This window comes from Gymnodraco acuticeps, unplaced genomic scaffold (genome assembly GCF_902827175.1).
Source record: "Gymnodraco acuticeps unplaced genomic scaffold, fGymAcu1.1, whole genome shotgun sequence".
NCBI lineage: Eukaryota > Metazoa > Chordata > Actinopteri > Perciformes > Bathydraconidae > Gymnodraco > Gymnodraco acuticeps.
Window position 1 is genome coordinate 1,133,673 of NW_022992275.1, and position 19,952 is coordinate 1,153,624.

A 19,952-nucleotide genomic window follows, 5' to 3' on the forward strand; every position below is an offset into this window, starting at 1 on the left:
TCATGTCACAGTTCCCACAGTGTAAGAAGTGTGTTTCTTCCCTCGAAAAAAGGGTCAAAAAATACACAAGAACAGGAAGGCACAAAGGGTAAGGTTATCATCTTGGTTTATACATGCATTTACCACCATATCTTTGTCAGAATAACTTTCCTTTCTAACCAGATAGCGTCTGGCACTCCTTGACCTGCATCTGTTCAATTACTAAGAATATTCATAGTCAACACGTGGTTACCAAAATATATAACGAGTCATGCATGAAGCCCTGCTGCTTTCCCTGAGGAACACATTTATTGATACCTAAAGAGACATGAAAGATCAACTTACCATACTGGAACAGAGGCAAAGAACATATCTGCTTTCTGTCAGGGGAGAGGATAGGGGCCTACGCAGATTCAGTCTGAAACACAGAAAGGAGAAGAGTTCCGTAAGGACAAGCAACATCAATGACTTGTGATTTTACACAAGGCAGACAAAAGAACATTTTGGAATGTCAGCATATATGAAGCTTGTGTGTGTCATCCACTAATTGTACTGTATGTCACATTGGATAAGAGCATGCTGAGCAGATGAATGCTTAAAACAGATATGTAAATCCTAGGCTTTATATAACTCCCATAAATGTAACCCTGTATATTAAGGGACAGAGAACATTTACACAGTATAGTATGGTATTGCTATTTTAACAGATAATATCCTGCAAGGCTTCATAAAGGCATTGACAAAACATACAATTATGCTTGAACCACCCTGAACACACTCAGAGATGAACCTAGTTGAATATTCACATAATGATTTATTTAACATTTTGAGTAGTGATAACCACACCCTAGTTCTATCAAATCCTTTGTGAACTGTTAACCCCCATACTTTTGTCATTTGTGTTGGTATAGGAAAGAAGAATAAACGTAATAATGTTATCCGTATAGTGAGTGGCCACCCATACAATTCTTCATCAATCCACTCTATGAAAAAAGCATTTGTGGATATATTGTTCACATTCAGTGTAAACGTGTATCAGGACTGTCATTGCAGTTGGATTTCCTAGACATCACAATACGTACCTGTTTATTTCGATTGAATTGCTTTTTCAGTCTTTGTTTTTTTTGTCCCATAGGAAGTCTAGCAGCAGCGGCTTAAGGTGGCTTCTACTGCTGTCAACCTGAACCACTTTAAATACTAGAAATATGTCTACGTGTAGCAAAATTCAACTATTAAAACCCATATATTTGTCATTTTGGAATGCAACACAATTCATGCGTAATTCGTTGTGTTTACATTTTGTGTGAAATGTTTCGAATGCTAACAATGAGGAAGCTTTTGGTTGGTGTTGCTCATTCCTGAATACTTAACATTGGAATTTTCAACTTTGTTTTATTTCAGTATGTCTATTATATTTAATGAGCTTATGTTTGAAGTGAAAAGGAAAACGGAGAAAGAAAACCCAATCTGCCATTCACTGCATCTCCGGCTCTCTGACAGCAATGTTTTTTGAAATAATGAGATCTCTAGCATGGTTTACCCTGAACGGTATGAGCCAGCAGAAAAGAGGATGACAGGAAAAGTCAAACAGCCATGCAGGTTTTTAACACAGAGCCGTCTTAATGATTGCATCCAAGCTAGCTATTGGCTGTAGTCTTCCCACACTAACCACCATCCTGTCCGTTTCAATCACAGCCCATATGACACATTATTAAGGTGGCAGACCAAGATCCTGGTGTACTTTTTTCCCAAATCTGCAGGATCATTTTGGCTTCTCTACACACAGAGAGGAGAATACTGTAGCACTGTCCTAGGAGGGTGTTTGGGTGGAGTAAGGGTGGGATGATGAGGAGAAAGGGAAGGAGAAGAGGGGGATGAGACCCCGTTGGGATGGAATCTTGAGTATGCCAAGGTCAGCAGAACACTCACAACGAAATGAAATGCAGCCAAACACAAACACACAAACACAGACACACTTACACGTAGCAACACACTCCCCACATAAGCTCCTCCCTGAGGAAAACCTGCTGAGAACTGCTAAATTACCACTGGGCTCACACTTGGCTATAGGGGCCTGAAAAACCTCCAAACACAAACACATGTTCTTATTCTCGTATCTCCTTACGTTGGCATTGGTAATTTTTTAGAACTTCACCTTCACCCTTACTGCATTCTGGCGTGGTCCAACCTCTCTTTGTGAATATGAAAGGCTTTCGTTTGAATGGAAGTTGTCTTTCAAATGCCATTCTGATAGTTAATACTTGAATGCCTTTCTTTGAGTTACCGCAGGTGTATCTGTGGAGGCATAAATGAACTGGTCTTGGATGTGGAATTATTGTAGTGTTAGTTTATTCCCGAACACAAGCAAGTACTAAATTATTGACTTTAAATGCTTTCACTTTGACAGATGGGAACAAATGAGATGAACAACATATTGGCTCTAGATAAAACATATTTCACACATGAAAGATCAAGTCTCAAGAAAATACAGTTATTACAATTGTGCCTCCTGTACTCAATCATCAAGCGCTTGTATATACACAGAAGCTGTTATTGATTAACCTAAAGTACTGATATATTTATATATTTTCATTTATTTGCCATTTACGCTGCCATATTCATTTGCTAAATCATCACTTGCAATACACATCAGAGGGCATTACAATCCCTCCCTCTTGTAACTGCCATATATTTTTATGAATATCACTTTTATTTTGCATTGATCAAACATTAAATGTATGTATAGGATGTCCAACAGGGCCTTACATACTAAAAGCTGGTTGATATGACCTGCTATGTGCTGAGGAGACTGAGGTGTTTAAGGGTGCAGGGGGAACTTCTTCAGACCTTCTATGACTGTGGGGGCTTCAGCCATCTTTTATGGTCTGGCCTGCTGGGGCAGAAGCATCTCGGCTACTGACAGGAAGAAACTGAACGGACTGGTAAGGAAGGCTAGCTCTGTCCTGGGGAGTCTTCTGGACACTGTGGAGGTGGTGGGAGACAGGAGTCCTCACTGTGGAGGTGGTGGGAGACAGGAGAATGGCAGCCAAGCTGTCCTCCCTGCTGAACAACGTGTCCCACCCCCTCCAGGACACCCTGTCTGCAATGTGCAGCTCCTTCAGTGACAGCCTGGCTTCTGCACCCGGGTGTCTCACGGAGAGATACCTGCAGCGGTCAGACTGTACAACCACCACGGCCCCTGGTAGACCCCAACGCACAACAAAAACTGCAATTATAAATATAGACACCGAAAATAGCTGTGCAATTTATTCTACCACTTTGTATACTCACCTTGCTGCTATATTGCTAAACTGTTATTGGTATGTGTATTTTTGTATATATATATTGTAGTTTCTAGTTGTTATCTTTAATATGAATATTTGTTTGTTATGCATGCTTCTTGAGAGGTATTAAGCTGTCTTTGGCTCTTTGCTGTAACTATTGTAAATGTGACTGTTGACTAGGAAATCGTCTCCACTAGTGCCATTTCAGAGCCTCTTTTTAAATGTGTAGTAAACACAAGGAAAAATCTAATTTACCAAAACACTGCAGTCTTACCCGAGAAGGAGAATCCTTAAATGTACTCTTAAATGTTATTTTGTATTTCAATATAATCCATATTGTCCAATAAAGACTCATCCTTTAGTCCCCTTATGACATTTCAATGGGAGACAAAGAGATTGTTGTAGTTTGGCTGCATATTGAACTAGTTATCTTTCGTAAAACATTAATGCTTATTCAGAATAAAGGACCCAGTGCAGATGGGGAGAATATGGGGAAACATTTAAACATCACACAGGTATTTACCCATAAACAGAGTGCCTTTTGTAATCCTCTCAAAGACCTCCCTTATCTACCAGAGTGCTTTTTGTGTTTCTACATTTTAGGGTAGCGATATGGAGGGAGTTTTGGGAAACTAATCATTTCGACCAGTCTTTACCTTCCAACTCCTTATAAAGAGATATTAAAAATATTTAAACATCCAGATATCTTAATACATATTTGCTGTGCCCGGATTGCATTCATCATCATTTTTCTCAGGAGTTCCCTGAAGGCAACCGGCGCTAAATTATTGATGGGCCTGAAAGCTGTTTGGCTCTGTTAGGGAGTGCCAGCAACTCTCTTGGGAAACAAAAAGCACCAGCTTCTTTGAAACCAGCGGAAGCAGCAAAGTCTCGGTTAGAATTTGTGTTGTGTTCCTTCATGCCAAACATTTAGCGCTGAGACAATGCAATACAGTTTCATTACAATGCCAGAGCCTCGCAGGCGGAGACATCAAAGGCTGGGTTAGTCTCTGCTTCAGTTTACCAAGACAATAAAGAGATGGAGATATAGTTAAGAGAACTACTGAGAAATTCATTATAAACATGCGAGAAGCTGAAATAATGAAATACTACAGAATGCACCTCGAGGTAGAAAACTCTGTGGATGTCAAACCTAAAATGGAACCCATGTTTTGTAACCCTCTTCTTGCATCTTTTAAAGCTACAAAGACCTGCTGGAGCAAGTTCATCAATAGTGTATAATGACTGATGACACCATTTATGTTTTAGATCCAAAGTCCTTAACTTCCAAATGTATTCAGGTACAAGACAATCTGTCCCGAGTCAGGAACTTTTCTAAAAAAACAACTGGGTACAAGTTGGTCTTTCATTAATTATCAATCATGTTACTGCAAGCCGGTTGTTTTTATGTTGTGGCTCATATGTTGCAAACTTTGGCAACAACTTTATCATGTCAGAAATATGGAATCTCATGATGAAACCCCTTGAGATGCATCTACTTATTTTCAAACAAACACCCAAATCTAGGCCCAACTGCCCCAGATCAGACGAATAACTGAATTGTTTATGGCTGACGTTCACATTAAACAGTATGCAATAATGGTTGGCCTCATAATTTGCCTCTTGAACTGAAAAAAAAGAGTTATCTTCAATGCGTTTAAATAGGATGACAACCCTGATTGAGATATTAGTTGTTCAATAAAATATATGGAGCATTCTTGTAAACAGTGTCACATTTCCCACTGGGACCTATGCAGCATACTTTTGGGAGGCTTTAAATCTCAAGAATCAGTATGTAGGCCACAGTACAAAGGCCTTAGAACACAAAGAACATGGGATTCAGTCAAGGTTTTTCAAAATGCCACCGTAGAGACAGATAGTGTTTGACAGAAGTGCACCCTGCGGAACAAAAATGGCTGTATCTAGAAAAGCCTATCTCGTACAGTGTTAGCATTTTGAAGTGTCCCACCCTACAGCGAGGATGGAGCACCTTTGACATGGTCGCGGCAGATTTTCAGCAGCACATTTGAGATGGCTGCTAACTACAGGTTTCCTTTTGCTATCTGATGCAAAAGTCATGGAAATCTGAAACTTTATTTGTGTGGAAACTGAAAGTGTGCCTTGGAAACTGGCAGAGAAAAATAGACGTGCCTTCACAGCTTGAGCCCTTCGTTTGTCTGTGAAATGTTGTCTGAGAAGGTCTGGGTGATGGTGGAGGAGCGGCTTCACTCTATGCAAAGCTAACACATTTAGTTGATTTCACAGCGGAGATCTCGCTTTCCTCTGATAAGCACTCTCAATGTTTTCAATGAGTCATGTTTACCTGCCGATTTAATTATATACACACGTCTTTTAAAGATGACTTTTTCCTGGCTTTTTTGCCTATATTATAGTGCAGCCAGAGATAAACAAAGAAGTGGGGACTACAGCAGCAAATTGGTTAGACCTTACCTGCTGATATGGACTATGCGTTAGTCTTCTGTTGCTCTGCAAGAAGATTGCAAAGATATGTTGTGTCTCCAAAACAAGCTGTCCATCTTGCATTCGTTTGATAACTGTGTATTACTGACAATAAAGTGCGTTCAGATCATGTGCTGCACATTTAAACTGATAATTTTTACTAAATGCACTCTGAAAATATATATTGTTCAACTATTAGCCATCTATAAAGACCCACCCACGTCTATTCTGTTTCTTTTCTTTTTTTAATGACATACATGTACCAAGGCACACACAAAATCATTCCTAAATTATAAACGTTACAAGAAAAAGTGAAAATGTAAATGAAGACCCCCCTTTGGCTGTTCTCACATAAAAGTGAAGTCTGGAGAAGGCTATGAAGACAGCTGGCAGCCTTCAACGTCCTTTTATGTCCACAGAAAGATACTTTGTACATAGTAATGTTAAAACAACTGAAGCAAGAAAATGGGAAAATCGTAATGTGTCCATTTCAAAACAATATCTTATAGTCCTTGAGAAGATGATCATTCTGTTTCTGTATTATCAAAGTTAATGTCTGAGGAGAGGCAATACTGCCATTGGAATTTTAATACACAATAAATCTGCGTAGCCATCAGAGCGTAAGGCTAATCAGAATCATCATACACTATGAAAAACACTGTAAATGATAATATTTCCTATTTGCTTTTGTGAAGATCTATCATGTTAATGGGATTTGTTAGACTTATATAAATGAAATAGACACTATAATATCCCAAATAATGCATCATATTCATCATCTTTGATGTGTGTGCGACAGTTGACACTTCAAAACAGATCTTATTAATTAACTAAAAGTGTTTTGATTATACTCATTTGAATTCATTCTGACTACATGCACTGCGAATATGAACTGTTTATCCATCCATGTATACATTTCTCTGTAACTACAATAACCGCTATATTGATAAACATACTATACATATTGTGGGAGAATCTTTTTGGGTAAAATATGTTGATAGACAGCTTATTGCAATACTTTCTGGAGATTGAAGACTGTATTTTCTAGTAACCACCCTTACTGTATACTCCAATTATTGTCTGTGCCTTATGAGACTAACCCCTAGTCTCCACTGGGTCCGTCTGCGGGCGCGTTACGGGCACGTTGCGGCTGCACCGCGGCGTCCGCAAGGATCGCGGCCACTCTAGTCAATGGGTGCTATTCCACCAGACGCGCCGCGTTACGGCTCAGAAGCGTCCCAGAAGCGTCTCGCCGCTGGGCTCCGCTCGAAATAGGATTGAAGTCTATTTTTCGACGCGACGCAGCCGTAAGGTAATGTCGGAACGGTGACAGCATCCGGCCCACCCCCCAAAACCGGTTCCTTCTCCTCCCCCAATCCCTCCTCTGTAGTCTTTCCAGTAGGAGAATAAAGGCCAGTGTTCTCCTTCAGTTTTTACAGGCACTGTGTGTCAATTATATAGAATGATTATGATGAATGCATTTTTTTTACCACTAAAATACAGCAACCCATCTTTGATTCATGTTGTTTTTAACTGGACTATTACAATTATTATTAATTATGTCTGCAGTCTACAACACAACAAAATAGGAAATAACAACAATAAACACGATTTAAACAGACACAAAAATAAACCATTTAACTACGTAGCCTACTTACTTTCTTGTAGAAGTACAAATGTCCAGGAAATATGCCCAAATCAACAAGAACTACGAGCCGGCAGGCACGACGCTCCGCTTCCATAATGCTTCTGAAACGCTTGTGAAACGCGCCCATAGGGTATGACGCCGGAGGAGGCCGGACCAAAACCGCGGCGCAGCCGTAACGCGTCGTAGCTCATTCCAATGTATCAAATATCTTCACTACACATGTACAAAACCACAAGATGAAGCAGACATTCATCGCATTAACATTAAAGTCATATTTACTTTTCTTTAGTACCTGTAGTTCACCATCTAGTTTGAACAGTGATTTGCCTCGGTTCTGAACACTATTTCCCAAGGAGGTGTTTTGCCTTGATTAGCATTAGATGGGTTTTAGATTGGGCATTACATTTCTCTGAACAATGAACTGAACTGTATTTCCCATAAAAAAATAAATTATGATGGAAAATTATACCTTTGTTTTCTTTTCATAGTGAAGGCTCACGCAAATAACAAACATAAATGTTTTCGGCTCCCCACCTGTTCATTAGATTTAGTTAGATAAATTGGACATAATTACAGAAGGCAATTGCACTTTCAGCAGTTCTCATATATTCTTGACATGAGTGGCATTATTGTGAGTACTTATATGACTGGGTTGCGTGCTACACAGCAGTTAAAAAATGTAAATAAGATATCATACATTGAATTTTCCTGCACTTATTTTGAAGTTGCAAACAGAGAATGATGCAAAAGCTGTCACTATAGCTGTTGTTACTGGTAATGTAGTTGAAGTACTGTTCGTGAGCACTTCTGTGCAACTATTTATTTCCCCGAAAACATGGTGAAGATTCTCTGTGTGTGGCAGTAAGTGGACGGCTGGTTTGCCCTTTGCAAATGTTTCTTCTAAATCATCAGCGACTATTCTGCATTTCTGACAGAATATCAGCTGCAAAGTGCCAGGATTCATAACATTAGCCTCATTTTATTTTGTATCCCTCGCAACTGCAAAGGATGTTTTTCACTGCCTTGGAGAAGGTTGTATGCTGCTGATTGGATAATGAATGTTCTGAATGCCACAGTAAAGAAATGCAGAGGGTTATTTTATGTTCTGTTATACAATGAATGATCAAATGTAATCGTGGAATGGTCAGTGTCAATCAACTACCTGCAAATGAACAATGAAAAAGGGATGGGTCCCAAGACGCTGAGGCAAAAAGACATGTATTCCCAGGGTCTAACAAACGTGTGTAAGGTATTTTCGTTCCTCATACATTTTAAAAGCCTGTCATGTCTTTACTGTTAACTAGGAAGCGGTCTTTTCTCTCCATGCCTTGTTAGCATATTGCTGCAGTTCTTGGTGCATTACAAGCCAACCATAATTGGAAAAGTGTATGAAATATTGTTAACACTGAGCACAGGTGACAGTTGCAGGAGACAATGAAATGTTAAAGAAATACACCATTGACTCAGAAGGCACATGTCAACACCAGCACTAACTAATTTAAGAAGGGGGACTGTGATTCAAGTCCAAGACACAAGATGTCAGTGAGAAAGGTTCTTATAAAGCCCATGAAATGGATAGCCTTGTTTGACAAGGTCCTGTCAAATGACAGGATTTTAAACAACTGAATCAGTTTGCCTTTAAATCCTGAGTGCGCTGAATGTACAGGGCTAGGGAACTGAGCAGGCACAATTAGACCTCAGTCGCTCAACCTCCTTCCATCCTGCAGGATAACAAAAGTGTGAACTCAGAAAAGACTTCTAGAAGAAATCCAGAGATATATAAAGTGGACTTCACCCTCCACTCCATGAGGGAATCATCAGTCAGTGTAAAGTGACACGGATTGAAGATCACCAAATGATATCACATCTGATGGAAATAATTTCTCAAGGACAAGACATTTGAATAAGCCAGTAGATGCCCATTTGATCAGAGGGGCTCAAATGGATAATGCTACAGTGCACTAAAGACCTTGTTCAAAGTACTGCAGCTAGCAGAAACAAGAAATTGAAAAGCAAAGATCACTCATCAGCAAAATGAAAAGTCTGTGACTGCAGTCCCGGTACTCACATCACAATGACATATTTCATCTGGAGCTATTTTGATCTTAAGCATCTTGCCCAAGAACATTTCTACATGTAGACTGTAGTGGACAACAACTCTACCTCCTGAACCACAGCCACCCCAAACTGTTTTAGATACCATCAAGTTCAAGTCAATGTTTCCTATCCTTACTAGAGAAAAAAGTAGAAAAAGTCATTTTTATCATCTCAACTTCCAAAAACCTTAATACAATCTCAAAATAACGGTTAAGCTGTTCCAACATTCATTTTGCTACTAGATTGTGTGAGTAAAATAAAATAAATAAATAAATACATTTAATTTATATAGCGCTTCTCATCTGCCAAGACAAATCTCGAAGTGAGTTAACTTGTTTACTCCATATGGACGACTTCTGTTTATTGCTTTTACTAAGCAAAGAAATGTCACAGAAACTCATTCCAATGAAAAGACTATGGACCCTCACAAATGTTCGAAATATATAGTTTGATGCCATAAATTGTTGGATGCCGGATACAGCAGAGACTGTGTCCGCTACCGAAGTAAACGTTTTTACCACACTGACTGTCCCACACTGCATAATGACTTAATTGAGAATTCATAAGAAATACCACTCAGTGATTAATTGTTTATTTTGTATTGTCACCTGTCAATGTAGATGCAAGTCGTTTGTTATGCAGGACTATAACAGTTTATAACTTAAACTCTGATAACTGTATTGTCTGCTTTCATCTAATTACTGGTGCTAGTGTGCAAGACTTGCTTTGTTTAGTATTATCACACACCTTGTATGTGCAGTGATATTCCTTTCAAACCTAAACGGAGACATTTTAAATGTCACTGCATAACACTGAAGTCTGAACACTTCATCCAATTACTAACATGCAAGGTTCTTGAAATGACAAAACAGCCATCTAAATCGAATCTCCTGCAACAACGAGAGCACAATTATATTTCATATTACCCCTTATTTATAAAGTGTAATCATCTGTATATGACATGGTACAAAACCTAATCTATGAAGGAAAAGTGCTATCTAGCACCATGGTTGAATGTCATTTTCCACAGCGAACAGTGTTACACGTGCACCAACTTTAGCTATCATACTCAGTCCCAGTTTGTTCACTGACCCAAAGAAAACTGGCAATGTCCTTATGTTGGCTGAGTAGAGGTAGCACTGCTATGCAAGCAAGCTCTTAATGCTCTCTGTGTACATATTTGAATGAATAAAACATGGCATCCAAAAGGTTCCATTGCAACATGCAAACTCTGCAGCTTGACCTCCTCCCATGGTTCCCTATGGTACTATTGTAAATACGAGTGACCATTATCTAGAAAATGAACAAATAATTAAGATGGATGGTTAAGAGATTTGTTTCCGAACGTAGAGAAACTAGTATGTAAAGTATAAGAGCTCAAAAGATGAGGACCCCGTACTATTTTGTAGTATTGTACAAATTAAATACTATATTAAAGCTTAAACCTCTCAACACAAACTGCAAAGATATGAAAATAACATGCTCTTAGATAGAAATGAGGGATAAGACACTTGTTATGTATTTGGGTATACAGTACACCAGAAGTGGTTGTCTTATTGCTAATTTATACAGAACAAATACGTTTTTCTCATCTAACTGCTACATTACTGTTTGTTTTCAGTTTTACTTTGCTAACATTCTCATTTATAATTCAAATGTCAACAGAATATATAAAAACACATTAGCACAGAATGTCCTACAGCACTGAGTGCAACTTAGTTAAACACACTTTACCCTGGTGGGACAGTAACCATTTACATACATAAAAAACAGAGTAGTCCACACTGCATGGAATATTAGATACAAGCTGTGTTCACAGTATTCATAAACACATTTTGACTCTAAATTCGTTCAATGTTGTATTTTCTTATCAATTTTTTTAAATAATTGATTAAGGTGTATTGTTAATGCTTACAAATAATGTTACTTTTCAGTATTGTAGTCACCCCCTGCATAGTACCCACACCCAAATAGGCGAGAGTGATGCGGTACATTTGCTTAAACCCTTTTTCAGGGTGAAGCAAGAGCATTTTGTCGAAATGTCCCATACCTTATACAGGGAGCCTTATCCTCTCTACTGCAGTGTTTTCCTTTTTTGTTCTCTCGATGTCATGCTACTATTCATCCACAATCTGTCTCTGTTCAGAACAACAAATAACCATTTGGCTCTTTTTGTCTTCAGGACAACCAACTGTCTGTTTCTTATTCAGACTCTCTGCCTCCTTGCCACATTGTCTCACTTGCTCATTGTCTTTGCCTCCGTCTGCCCCTTGTTATTTATGGGATGCAGAACTGCAGGAGTACAGACAAGTAGCCTGGAGCTATAATATGCCCATAGCCAAGCTGCCCAATGACTGCCAAGAGATTATGGAAAGGCCTTGTCGAAGACAGGAAGCCTTCTGTCACCTCTGCCACGCCATCTCCCCTGCACAGTATCCTGCCTATTCTTCCAGCCTGATTAACACTTTTATTTGAGGATGAAGTGATGGCTTAGTGTGGCTCATATAGCCCATGTGTGTTCTTACTTCCCTCGAGGAAGCCAATCAGTTCTTCCTCACATGCGTAGGAAGTCTGATGATGTGTGAGTGAGATGCATCTTTATCTCTATGTCTATATTTGTAGAATGACTGATTGAGCTGTTGAAATGTAATATGTTGATGATGTTAACTTAACCCTCACAGTGATCAAATGACATATAAACAAATGTGACTTTTATTTGTCATCACTTTTAAAATGTAGCAATGCCCTAGCTCGTCATCTTATTTATTGTTTATACGTTATGTTCATAAGAAAAGGTATTTACTTTGTAGGAAAGGTAATTGAAGTTGACTTTGAAATGTTGTTTTACTGCATTGTGTTGATTTGGAAGAGAAAAATGCCCTTCTGTCAAGGTCAGGAGAAGAGCTAAACCAGGATGTCATGTCTGGTTTCAACCATACGACCCGGAAAGCTCTCGTGCAAAGCCCTGTTAACCATAAACCCAATTACCATAAAAAACACATCATGGGTTTTACATAGAGGATGGTAAGCACACGCTGCTGCATACAAAAGCACTAAAGGCTGGAGCTCGATGACTAAGGAGCCATTGTAAATCACTGACCCTGGTCCCTCATGTGTCTTCAGTGCACGTTAGCCCTAAGATGAAGATCTGAGCAGAAGATGAACGGAGGGAAAATTATCTTGGATGCAAGTGAGGTCTTCTAGAATGAAAGCTGAGAAAGCAACACAAAGAAAACGAAATATGCGATTTTATTCAACATCTCAAGCGACTCTAATGCCCTGTTCACTCTGAAGCTTTTGAAATGTCTAGATAAGCAAAGATGGAAGCCATAACATTATCAAATTACTGTTAACGCAGCTTCTACTTAGAGTACTTTTTTTCCTTTTTAGCCACGCCATGCACAGTCAGACGTAACAACTGGAAACTATATCTGTTATCTGTAGAGGCCGGAAGGGATCTTTAAAGTGGTCAGTAATGGTAGGTTAACTCGTGTTCTGCTCTTTGCATTGTGTTTCTAAGATGCCTCTAAAATAAAGGTTCAATGAGTCCCAACTGCCAAAGACTCAAGGTCCAATAATCACTCATTCTCAATGAACCATTAGGTTTCTGGCTGGATCTGCTGTCCAGTTTAACAGAAGGCGTTTATTGAGCTGCTGCTCTGTTACACAGCCAATTAGATAGGCTCTGTTGTTTTTGTACTACATGTATTAGCTTGTTTGTATGACTGAGTGCACGCCAGGCACCTTTTTACATGGTCAGTACAATCACCCACTCATGTATAACCTTAGACTATAGACAGGATCACAACGATGCTAATCAGCAAGCTAAACCTCCCCTTTGGCTACGAAAAGTAGAAATGCGGCTTAATTCCAGTCATTGGCAATTCAAGCAAACATTTGACATGCATATATATTATATATAGTATAACTGTAACTAGAGCAGAATTAAGATGACAGCAGATATAGAGACACTGCCTATGTAAGACCATTATAGAAAATAAGAAAATCAGTTTGTTGTATTAAATATATGGATACCGTGCATCGTATATTGGATATAGGTACTGGATAATGCTCTCAATACAGAGGTCTGCAATTCAACCAAAGGACAAAGGTGCTCGACATTCTTGGAAAATTGTTCATTCAGTCCTCCCACCTGTTTAACAAACGCAACAGGAGGGATGCCACCGGTTTTGTCTTTTAGATTTGTTATCAAATAATATATGGAGTTGAATGCACCAAAAGGAGTACTCACAAACCTGTGAGGTTCTTAAGTGTCTGCAGATCTATCCAGCAGGCGCAGAGTTTGTTCACTAAATCACGATGATAGCTTGTAGCTGATAACGGAATATAATATATAATATAATTTGATAATCATCATCTGTTTGAGGCCATGTACCGTGTGTGTAGAGAAGTGAGAAAAGCAAACAAGGAAAAAAGGTTGTTCCGTCAATGTATATTAGCTTTGAGATTAGAGAAAATGTCATTGGATGAATCAGATTTATTTTTAAAAAATTGCAGGCTAACTGTATACTGTGCTCTCATCTGATTTTGGATTAACGTGCTGATACTGTACAATACATTTGTCGGAGGGTTTTGTTCGAAAATAGTGATATACTATGCACTTTCTGCATATGGCCAATGAGGAATTGTCGTTTCAACATAAAACAAACAGGAAAGAAAAGTAAAAAGTATTTAGAGTAATCTGTATTCTCTCTGTACCTTGTCGTGTGCAACCTGAATCTGTTCTCAGCTTGAGATAAGCCACCTGATTTACCAAGGTAAAACAAGAGGTACTCTTCTGTTTAAAGCTACGACCGTGCAGCTGTGAGCAATATCCGGCCATGATGTTGATCCAAGAGGAGAGGACATGCCCTTATAGCTCAATCCATAACAGAGGATGTAAATTGAGCAATCATTTCTTATGATGCATGGCAGTCTCAGGTGAAGAAACAACACGTCACAGTGTTGTGAACCTCATCTGCAATCTATTCCAGTCATTAACATTGTGTTTGGCCATGCAGAAACAGCTGTCTGGCTCACCACTGGTTACAGTTTACCATCGGGGGCCTCAATTCAACCGTTTGAGGTGCTCAGTGGCGTTGAACTTGCATTTTAATAACATTCCCATTTAAGAGCCAATCAGTGAAGCCCAAGGTCTGACAGCCTTGGTAGAGCAATAAATCATAAAATATGGGGTGGCAGAAAGAAACATGCTCTGCATGTAATTATAAACGTGGCTCGAGCAATGTGGCTTGGCTAGCAAACACGTGCCCACGCAAAGGATCTATAATAGCTTATCTCATGTCCAAGTGGTGTGCTACACTGATGAAGATGTCTGTTTTGTGGTAAGCACACAGACATGTACGTGTGTATTGTTGTCATATTACAGTGATTAACATATGATCAGTTTGATATCCATCAGCTACTTTAAATATATGTTTTTTTCACAAACAAGCATTTATGGGAATGCCTTTTTTGGATTTTCTGAAATTTGGTGCTGTATTTTTGTAAACATGTACAGTAGAGATAGGTGCAGTCATGTTTTTAATATTGTTTGCTTATATTACAAAGCCCTTCATTCTATTGATCTTATATTGTCTGTGTACTTTACATGATACAATTTGGTATTTACTGCAGTGTTCGCATTTGTGCTTTTTTCTAAACTCTTTGTTCCTACATTATGTGAACAACTAATTGTTTAAACATTAACACACCTCCCATGCATCCTTCATCAATCAATTCAAATGAATAATGGAAACATGATTTGAAAGCATATCAAAAGTAAAGAATGGAACATTTAGGTTTCTGGTTTCATTTAGGTTTCTGATTCCCTTGGTGGGGTATTTTTGCATTTATTACGGATGTAGGAAAGGTGTAAGGTGTGGGATAGTGATTAGATAACAGTAAAGCAAAGGACGTACTCCAACGTTGGCCGCTAAGTTATAAGACAATAAGCTATCTGGGTGCCCTGAATGAACACCCATTTTTGTTTGAAAAATGAAATGAGAAAGCTTCACACTCAGTTGAAAGTGTGCCTCCAGTCATGAGGCATTGAATGGAAATCTCTGGAAATCCAATCAACACACAAAGGGATTAAGCAGCATTTGAAGTCCTTCAGGCTGTGCTCACCACAGAAGAATAACAGAGATGAGGATTGTGGTCTGGGTTATAGACCTAAATCTGAAGAACTAAGAACAGGAAAATACAAAGTAAGGAAACACTTCTTAAAACATAAATTAAGATATAATCCAGCTCTCCATGTCTGTGTTAGCTGATTGCTAGGCTTGGTTTGAACAGCTTTGATCTTGAGTGGGCGATCATATCAAGTCCAGAACGTACAACGTATTTAGAGCACTGAACTTTCAGAAGCTCCTGCCTAATAAATCATTCATTATTGTCCTGAAAGCATTATAAAAGTTATAGGATGATTATCTTCTTTATTAAGGTAATGAAACATGTTTAGTTGGTTTCCCACAGGCTGGCTTGGGTCATTCTGTAGAGAGTTTGCATATTCTCCAATGTTGGTGTTGGTTTTTAGGTTGTCAGGTTTCACCCCTCAGTCAAAAGAGCAGGAAAGGTTAATGTTGGTAATTCCAGCTTGATCGGCTTCCAACTATAAAGGTTAGGCAGTTAAATGGATGGAAAGGTTTTTAGTTGCTTTGTCCTATTTCTCATTAAGCCTAATCATTTATTATATTACTTTTTTAATGTGTTTTGTTTAAAATCCAAATCTCATGGAGTAGCTGTTTTTGACAAAACATTTATTTTATCCCTAGCAATGCATGAACAAAAAACTGAGTTTGAAATGCTGCTTTCAAACCTCAGCAGCACCTTGGCTCCATGACACACACACCTGCAAAAGAAAACCCTGCTGAAATGGAGGCAAAACCATTGTTTTTCACTGAAAGTGGCTCTGTTCACCTCGCTTATTTAATCCAACTGTCACCGTGAATATATTCACGGGAACCGCTCCACCACTGCTTGGTTTGCTTGGTCACAGCACTTTGTATGCTCATGCTTCCCTCCATTTGGATGAGATCACAAAACAGACTTGTTTAAATGCATCAAATGTAACCAGGGAAGTATTTTCTGTTGACAGATGTCTGTGTAAGGCTTTACTTGTTTTTTATTGATTACATTCTATCAAAATTGGCTCGCCTTCACAGCCTCTGATACAATATTATGTAACATATGAGTAGAGTTGCAGAGTTCTAAGTATTTATGTTATCTCTCCTATCATGATAAACTCCAAAGGCACTCAGCAGCCTCCTAATGTCATCCAAAGAAAAGGAAATGGTTACATTAGCTGATTCATTTCTGGTAAATAACCACAGCTCAGAACTCAGCTCAGATGACCACACAGAGGAAAAGAATGCACTCTACCAATTCCATTTTAAATATTATCCTTTCATCAACAAATCAAATTACCATCTTCCTGTTCAATTATGTAATCAATGAAGGAAATACTCTACGCCTAATTGGATGCAGCAAATACTTCAGACTGCTAGCACAAAGTCTTATCCTGATTTTATGAGGTGAAATTACTTTGAAGTGAACTAATTGTTGTTTATCTAATTATAAGTAGAGTATATTATGTTCTCAACTCTAGTAGACCAGTATGGTGGAGCAAAACATTATCTCTAAAAAGGCTTAAAAAATAGATACTGTGCACAAGAATCGTCACGCATATAGCAACAATACATGTACACAGGAACACACAGTCCTACTCATTTCAGTAGAGGAAATTCAATGGTATTCTAAGATATTTTAAATATTATACATGTTTGCTGTAACATCCTTAAAAAGGAAAGGATATTTTGGCAGAAAAGGCAAGGTAACCTAAATCAAAATCAATCAACGTATTATAAAATGTACTTACATTCTACATTAGATTTAGTCCTGTCCAGTAGGATTATAATCAAACAAGTGTTATAAATAAATAAAGTTATTTTAATGCTTCATTATAATTATAAAACAATATTTTTTGTTACACAATACCATTACAGTGAAGTCAGTTATCAACAAGCGTGTTTTCTTTCAAAATCTATTTTCCGTAACCGAAAACTGCTTCAAAATGTCAAAGCGGGACCAATGTGTGCACCTCCCAGAGCGGCGGAGAGATCAGAGTTTGTGCTCTGGACGGTCAGACAGACAGTCTAATACAAGCCACAAAGGATCTTGGGAGTAAGCCCCTGAAACCCAAGGGCAATCACTCAGTGCTCCACCTCAGAGCCTGCGTACTCCAACTGTAACCTGACAGCAAGAACATCCTGTGCTCAGAGTTATAAGGCGTGTTATGATAGGATGTTTCCCTCCAACAGTCTAATGATATGCAGTTCAAATAAGGTGAACACATCATGTATTTGTACTGCAACAGACTGATGATCAAAAGCTCAAGCTTCTTGTAATCTTATAGGAATGATGAGTAAATACAGACACACGTGAAGTGACTACTTAAAGTTATTTTGTCAAAAAACTAAAACTCTGACTCATGATATGATCCCGGCCTATCGTGTATTACTTTTTGTACATATATTTTTGTGTGTACATACTAAGACATGTATTTATTTCCCTCACTTTATCTGCACTATATGCTGTTGTAATGATGGAAATCTACCCATTGCGGGACAAATAACGGATTTCTGATTGTGATAAATATATTAATATCGATACGGAAATCATTCACTGCAAAAACCGAAAAACATCTCACATGCTGATGAAACAATAGATGACCGAACATGGAACTAACGTTTTCTGTATAAATTAAAAAGGAGAAAAACTGCATTTATCTTACAATGTCAATGCAAGGAGATGGAGGGTGTGAAAATAAGTCATTTGAAGGGAACCCATTTGCCTAACTTTCATGTTGCATTTTGTGTTTGTTGTAGAACATGTTCACGTGCTTTAATAGTCAATAAATACATGAATCTCTGTGTCTGTGTAAATATACCAGTCTCTGCCCGTAGACTATACCAGACAATACACTCAAAAACGTTGGTAATTACGCTCTTCTAGCCTCCTAAAAGAGTTTCAACTCTACAAAAAGCTAAATTACTCGTGACATATTTTAAAAGCCCAGCAATAACTTGCAGCAGATCATTGTTTAATGTATTCCATATTATGTAAAGGGGAGCTCAGTGGAAACAGTAAAAGTGTAAATGAGCAGCTGTGTATAGGATATATATAGGAGCAGAAATGCAAATCCATAGTAAGGAAATGTTTTGCATGTCTTTGTTATGCGGAAGCTTCAACACTGCCTTATGCCTGTGTTACAGAAATCTTAAAAAGGGAAGATTGTATCGCAGGGAGAACATATTAGAGACTTGACTTTAAGTCATGCAGTCAAGTGGAATTCAAATGCAGTATATAGCACAAATGACAGTGGGAGAGTAAACATAAGCTCCTAAAGCTGTGACTATGCTCGTTGCATACTGTCACAAAAATATTTTACCAACCATCTTCACGAACGTGGGAATTACAAAACAAACTCATAAGAACATATTGGGGTAGGACTCCTTCCATTAAAAACGGTTTCTCAAAATCAAGTTACAGTCTCATACAGACTATCAAGTGTTTCCCTCATCAGTTTATCTCATAGCATTTTCTGAAAAATGATGAAACTCAGGTGATAACAGTGGCCTACATTAATGTGTTAAATATGAAAACTCACAAAGCTTGTGTTCTTCATCCAAGGCCAAGCCCTGTCTCCCAGGTGTGCTTCTCACAAGCAGGCATGTAATCTACTTTACCCTGCTCCTGCACAGACACTGACCTACTTAAAATCTAATGAAAGTTCAATCCCCTCTCTCATCGAAGAAGTACACACAAGGTTGAGCTCAGTGTCAACAAGAATACCTTTTGAACATTTCCCAAAAACTTGTGAAGCATTACAATTTAACTTAATTTAGGAGTTTACTGTTACTCTCAAGATTAGTGGTTTTTTTCTCCATGCTTGATATTAAAAACAAAAAACAAAGCAGGAGTAAAACAACTAAAGCCTTATCCCCATTTATCAGCAGGGCTCACTTTTGCTCATGAATGGCATTTGCTCATTTTCTCAACCTGCTTCACTCAATGTAATTCAACACCTCCTATTAACATAACATTCACATTTTGTTCACAGGAGGAGTAAAAAAGGGTGATCCACTCATGTGGGTGGTGAGTGTGGATCACATGACACACAGGCAATACAACATGCAGAAACGGTGACCCCATTTCTAAGGTGTTAACTCCTCTCAATCAGACAAGAGGAGACGCTTTCTGCAAATGAAACAGACTTTTCTAATAACATTTTGGATGATAGAAGGCGCCTGCTCGATCTTTAACTGACAATCAGTGCCACATTTTCAATGATTATACAGATTGCTTTGTCAGGGAAAGAAAGGTGTAAATCAAGTAGATGATCAACTGAATTCATAATAATCATATTCTAAACAGAGTGGAGTTTGGCATTGAATGTTAGACTTATTTTTTGTAATATTTAT

At 38.4% G+C, this 19,952-nt stretch overlaps 1 protein-coding gene across 4 annotated transcripts in view; it reads right to left on the minus strand.

The window, feature by feature from the left end:
* Window positions 1–19,952, minus strand: part of lingo2 (leucine rich repeat and Ig domain containing 2) — a 240,705-nt gene that overhangs the window by 206,560 nt on the left and 14,193 nt on the right. For 3 of the 4 annotated variants that reach the window (XM_034207319.1, XM_034207318.1, XM_034207320.1), the window contains exon 2: window positions 325–397. The exons of the other annotated variant lie outside the window; for it this stretch is intronic. The gene's annotated coding sequence lies outside the window, so the exon portion shown is untranslated. The remainder of the gene's footprint in view (window positions 1–324; window positions 398–19,952) is intronic. 4 annotated transcript variants of the gene reach the window in all.